This window comes from Vombatus ursinus, unplaced genomic scaffold (genome assembly GCF_900497805.2).
Source record: "Vombatus ursinus unplaced genomic scaffold, bare-nosed wombat genome assembly UNPS02014832.1, whole genome shotgun sequence".
Classification (NCBI taxonomy): domain Eukaryota; kingdom Metazoa; phylum Chordata; class Mammalia; order Diprotodontia; family Vombatidae; genus Vombatus; species Vombatus ursinus.
The window spans coordinates 49552478-49559062 of record NW_020954610.1 but is presented as its reverse complement, the minus strand read 5'-3'; the positions used below and the strand labels follow the sequence as shown (position 1 = coordinate 49559062).

Here is a 6585-nt window from a genome sequence, read left to right as displayed (position 1 = left end):
TTCTAGAACATTATAGCAAAATTCCAGAACTCCCAGGTCCAATTTTTAAAAATGCAAGGAGCTAGAAAGAAAGAATTCAAATACCAAGGAACCCTAGTCAGAACCACACATGATTTAGCATATAAAGGATCAGAGATCTTAGAGAATATAATATTCCAGAAGACAAAGGATATAGGATTACAGCTAAGAATAACACTCAGAAAAATTGGGTATGATGCTACAAGGAAAAAATGTATTTTTAACGAAATAAAAAACTTTCACGTATTCTGATGAAAAGATCAGAGCTGCAAGGAAACTTTGAAGTTCAAACACAAGAGTTAAGAGAAACATGAAAAGGGTAAACACAAATGAACAATTAAAAGGCACTAAACAAAGATAAACTGCTTACATCCTAATATGGTGATATGGTACGTGTTGCCTCTAAACCCTGTTATCATCAGGGGTTACAGAGGGAGTCTAATCAGACAGAAGGCATGGTAGGGCTTCGGTTATATGTTGATGATCTTAAGAAAAGGATGGAAAGAGAGTGGAAGAGAAATATACTAGAGGAGAGGAAGGGAAAGAAAGGTCAGGGGAAAGTACCTTACATAATCAGGGTGAGCAAGTAGATATCTATATAAAAAGGAGGAGGGTGTAGGGGGAGTTTCTAATGCTTGAATCTCATTGTCATCTGAACTTATCAAAGGAAGGAAGAAAACACACACACACACACACACACACACACACACACACACACACGGAGAGCTAGGTACAAAAATACATTTCACTCAACGGTAAACCAGGAAGGAAAAGGGAGAGGTGGGTGTTAGAGGGAAGGTAGATTAAAGGTTTATTCCAAGAGTGGGGAACCTGGGGTCTCAAGGCCATCTGTGGCCTTCTAGATCTTCAAGTGTGGCCCTCTGAATCCAATTCTGTGAAGTTTGGATTCAGTCTAAGGGCCGCACTTGAGCATCTAGAGGGCCACAGGTGACCTCGAGGCCATAAGTTCCCCACCCCTGGGTTAGTCCTAAGCAAAACAAACACTTAAGGACATACAAATACATTCATAGCTCTTTTTGAGGTGGCAAAGAATGAGAATCTGAAGTTGTGCTCCCAAATTGGGAAATGGCTGAACAAGATACGGCATATAAATGTTATGGAATAACATTTGTGCTATAAGAAATGATGGAGATGGTTTCAGAGAAACCTGGGAAAGACTTATATGAACTGATGCAGAGCAAAATGAACAGAACCAGGAAAACAATTTATAAAATGACAACAATATGATAAAAACATAACTCTGAAAGAATTAGAGACTCTGATCAGTACAATGACCAGCCACAATTCCAGAGGACAATGATCAAACATATCTACCTTCTGATAGGGAGATAAAGGATTCAGAATGCAAAATGGGACGTATTTTTTTTTTTTTTGACTTGGTCAACTTAGAAATTTGTTTTGCTTGAGTATACATGTTTTAACCTCTGTTGAAACAAAAGTTTTGTTTTTCTCAATTGAGGAGTGGGTTGGAGTGGCAGATTGAAAAAATAAAATATAATTTTTTAAAGTAGCATTTTAAAGTGGCAAATCTACTGATTCAAAATTTTTAATAACCAGAAACAAGCATAATTGGATCTTATTTTTGTTACATCTTTTGGACAATTGTCTGACAGTAAAGATGTGGTCTGATGGGTAATATTGCTTGTGAAAGTCTGTTGGTCCCTGTCTAATATCTATATCATTGATGCCCTTGACACATGTATAAATTGTTTTCATAAAAAATTAAGGTATAGGGCAAAGCCGGCATGTGGATTCACAGTTATTAATGTTGTCTTGGTCACATTTTTATGGCAATTATAAATTTGGAGATTTTTTTCTACTACTTCAATCTTTTTTTCAGATACCATGAGAAATAATTCCTCAACACTCTCCGCATTTTGTGACAGAAAGAATGAAAGGCCTTTCTAAGTACTTGATCTATTCCAGCTGCTTTGCATCTTTGTTTCTTTCAGTGCTCTTTTCATTTAATCAAGGAGCACATCCAGGACTGTAATGTAGTGGTTTCACTGTTATAAAAATCTCTGAAGATCTTTTCATTTTTCCTTCTATTTTTCTTCCATTTGTTGTCCTCCCTCCAGTTTCAACCTTACATAGTTGGGTCTCTCATCAAATTTTCTTTAGACTTGTTTTTTTCTTTATGAGGCAATATTGTCCAAAACCTTTGCCCACTCTCCGCAATATTTTACAAAGCAATTCATATTCTAAACTAGTATTACCCTTGGCTGCTATATTTCTTCAGTTGGCAAGCGGATTCAGTCAACAAAGTTTCTAGACCCTTTTGGTTTCTTCATTACAACCATCAATTTATGCTAGTCAAACTTCTGAATGTAATTATTATCATTAAAGGAGTCCTTTCCTCCATCTATTTCCCATTTGTGGCATCAGTAACTTTAAAAAATAGGTCAGGTTGGAGTTATTTTAGTTGCCCTTCATATCTTTTTGTCATTCCTATACTTTTAATTTTGTGTTCATTTTAATCTTTGCCCTAACAAATTGATGGTCTGAATATGTACAGACAGCTAATTCAGGAATGACTCCCTTATCAGTAATGAACCATTTCCTATTTGTTAAAATATAATCAATTTTTTTGTGATGCTATTGATGCTCACCATGCTCACACAGCTTTTTGAAAATAAAGTATTCTTGATATAGTGGTGTGAAGCTTCTGTGTAATCTACAGGTCTTTCTCATTTCCTGAGCCATATTTTCCCACATATTTTTCACCATCCTTGACTATGTTTACCTTTGCCTTGAAATCAGAGTATCAAAGTATATGCTTTTTTCATTTGTAGGGTATTGAGTTTAAGATATTCACAGAATGTGTCTGTCTCTTCATTTTCCTTGAGAAGATGCACATAAGCTGCAATTATTTTCACGGTGGTCTTTCTGCAAATACTTTATTCAAATTCTTTATGAGGTGATCAAAAGGGGCATGAAGGGATACAAAATAAAACCAATGTTGTCAACTCCTTTATTTGCCTCTCCAAAGAGAAACTGTGAGGCATCCTTACATTTATCTGCAATTTTCTTTTGTTTTCCTTTTGATCTCATTCATTTGCGGTAAGACTATCAATATTTAGATGATGTCATTAGATAGTCAGAATAACTGCAGCTAATGTAATGTTTATATAGTTGGTCTAAAAGCTATCTTAGTACCTTCTACTCCCTTTCTGTCATTCTACCACTATCATGGAAAAAGCAAAATCATGCCTGGTAGGGCTGAGGACCATTTTGCATGGCAGCTAGGTGTGTGACAAAGAGAGCTCAGACTTGGAGTTAGGAAGACCTGAATTCAACTACGAACACCTAGTAATTGTGTGACCCTAGTCAAGTCCCTTAACCTCTTCCTCAGTTTTCCTCACCTGTTAATATGGGAATAATAATACCTACCTCACAGGGTTGTTGGGAGGTTCAAATGAAATAACTGAGGTAAAATGCTTTGCAAACTTTAAAGCATTATATAACTGTGAGCTGTTATTATTGCATTTTCTGTGTTTTATGAAATATAATAATCAAATAATTAGCCAATAAGTAGGCAGTGAAATGATTATGAACCTCTATACTGAGACTATTTCTCTGAAAGCAGAGGTTGTCTGCTTCTTGGATCTTATTGAAGCCTTTTCAACTTGGTATAACCTGTCAAATCTCTTACTCCATTGGCCTAGCCTTCAGAATTGTGAAGTCACCCTCAAACCACAATGAAGCATTGAGTTATTTGACTTAGAATGAGGAAATCCATCTGTACAAATTACAGGAGTTAGATGCAAAAAAAAAAAAAGTCTTTATGATTGTGGTTCATCCTTCTTTCTGGGAAGAGGACCAATGACATCAGGAGGGTGTTATTTTCTCCAGCAAGTGAATTGGATTTAATTGAGGCAGAGATGTGCAAAGTCATTCAGCCTCACTCTCTCCTCCAGAGTCATCTAAATGCAGTGGCAAGACATAGGTCAGGATGATTGGCAATGGCCCAGGATGAGGTGGGAGACGACCATTTTAAGCTAAGGTGTTTCCCCTTCATAGTTTGCCTCAGGCAACACCCATTCAGTAGTTAAAGGCTAGGTAAGAATTGCGGCAAAAGATGGGCTAGTTTGCCTTCACAAAAGAGTCAATCTGAGAATGGAAAAACCCTCAGAGTTTCTGGCCAGAACAGGCTTTTATGCTACTTTTTTTCCCAGTAATCCAGTCCTTCAATACCCTTTATAGGTAAATAATAGTGGGTCTTTGGAAATTGAAATATAATTATCTAAATTTTAGAGGAAAATTCATGCCATTCTGGGCATTCTATTACAGAGCTAGGGTGGTGGGGAGCAGTGGTTTCTTTTGGGAGTGGGTATATGAAGAAATGAAAGCGTCGTTGTGGACACTGCTAATGAGACTGGAGAAAACCTGGGGAAGAAGTAGAGAAAGATGGAGGAAGAGGCTTGGGCTTTTCCATTTGTTCTTTCCCCCTAAGTGTAGCCTTACAGTATGTAGTATAGTATAGTATAGTATAGTAATCTATTAGTAGATTTGGAGACAAATCTCCCTCTTCTTCCACTCACTTATCTGTGAAACTGAGCAAGTTATTTCTTCTGTAAAATACGGGGGTTGTAGATGATCTTTAAGGTCTTCCCTGATTCCAAGTCTAGGGTTGTATGATCCTCCATGACCACTGCCATTGTTCTCTTTGAAATCCTTCCCTGGATTGACTTGGGGGTAGGGTCGGGAAGCTGGGGCAGAGAAGGGAAGAAAATCGTTCCGGGAAGAACCAGTTTGGGGGGACATGAAGGAAGGGTTGGAAAATCCAAAGCTGCAGCAGGAGGGAGGAAGGATCATTTCTGGGGTTTCTGGGGTGCCAGGCTGAGGCAGCTTTAGTTAGGTATGCAGGAAGGTATAGAAATCACTGACTACCTGCACGTGGAACAGTTTGACTGGACACTACATTCCTCTGGTTAAACGTAAGCCGGAAATTCAAATATACTTGAGGAATACCAAACCAAATATACTTGAGGAATACCACGTTTTCATTTTACTTATGGACACGAATGGCTTTAATCAATGAAGCCCCAAAAGGTGAAATGACTTGACCCGAAACACACAGGTGATTGCCTAGTGGTAAAGACAGGCTCCTGTGCTGTGTAGTTTACATGCATATTATATACATACAACATGCAAAAAAAATTTAATTAATTAAACCCTCTGGACAATCCTTTTGACTTGGGGAAGACTTATTCCCCCGATCTGGATTTCTACGAAAGGGTTTCTTAAAGCAGAGCAGAACAGATTATTGTCTTTAAAAACAACCCGTTGACAGGCGAGTAAAGCCTTGGGGCTCTTTGTTCGGTTCGGACAGCCAGGGGTGGCCTTTCCGCGGAGTTGACCCCCCTGCAGCCAGGGACCGAGCTCTCGTCCTCCCGACATCAGCCTCCGTCCCAACTCGGTGAAGGGGTGAGCTGCCTCGCGTACGGGTTCCTATTACACTTGCAGCAAAAATGAGGAAAAACAGGAGAAACAGAGCAGAAATGTAAACTAATCCGGACCGAAACTCTCCATCGAGGGGCGGTACTCCCAGCTTCCAGCCCCAACAGAAATGAAATTATCCTAAAAATTTGCGGCTTTAAAGGTGATTGCCACTAGGCACGGACGGGGTTCGAACCCGTGATCTTCGGTTTACGAGACCGACGCCTTACCACTTGGCCACCGCGCCTGCGTTAGGTTGTTGGGCGGACGAGCCTCTATCCTGGCGCCGCTCCCGAGTGGTTCCCAGCGCGGGCACGAGCACGCTCCGCTTCCCGCGCTCTCTCGCTCCTCCGCCCCTCTTCTCTCTCCCCTCTTCCTTCTCATTGCAGCTGCTTCGCTCCAGTGAGGTGGTCCGCGCGCAAAGGACCACCGCCGACCTTGAGGATCGAGGCTGTTGTGGGAGGGGTCAGGGGCGGGGCCAAGCGTCTGGCGACTTGTCCCCGCCGCAACGAGGCCGGCCCCTCACCAGCGCACACGAGGGTGACTGGCCCGCCTGGGGCCGGGGAGTTTTGCTTGGGAGGGAGGAGAAGCAGGAAAGGTGATGGGGTAAAGAGCTATAGAGGAAGCTACCTGAGAGTGTGCCCCGCACCCCCATCCCGCCAGGTGTGTGTTTGTCTGGGCCATCGCTTATGATTGATAAACCCCGGGCCACTACGACACCCGGTCGGTTTTCAGCGAGGCTCCCCCCGGCCCTCCCACCGCCGCTCCCCGAGAGCTCCCTCAGGTGGAGCCCCTCCCCCTCGGTGGGGGAGGGGCAGGAGGCAGAGCCTGGGCTCTTTTCTTCCCCGACCCGGCCCTTTGGCTTGGCTTGTGCGTGGGGCCGGTCAGTGCAGGGCCGCACCCAGAAATCACGACTGAAGAGATTTTTTTTATTTTAATACCCACTCTTCATTGGGTTCCCCTCCGCCCAAGTCCTGCTGCACCACGTGGCCGACCTCCGTGTTCGCCTCGCGGCTAAGAAGCCCGCTCCGGCTTCGTGTCCAGGGCTTCGCACCTGGGGCCGCGGGGCTGCCTTGGGCAAGGTGCACGACGAGGTGTGGCTGGGAA

The 6585-nt window shown here is 42.4% G+C and overlaps 1 non-coding gene across 1 annotated transcript; it reads right to left on the bottom strand.

Moving 5' to 3' along the window:
- Nucleotides 1-5653: 5653 nt before the first annotated feature.
- TRNAT-CGU lies at nt 5654-5725 on the bottom strand. Its single transcript has one exon. It is a non-coding gene; the product is annotated as a tRNA-Thr (tRNA).
- Between the last annotated feature and the right edge of the window lie 860 nt (nt 5726-6585).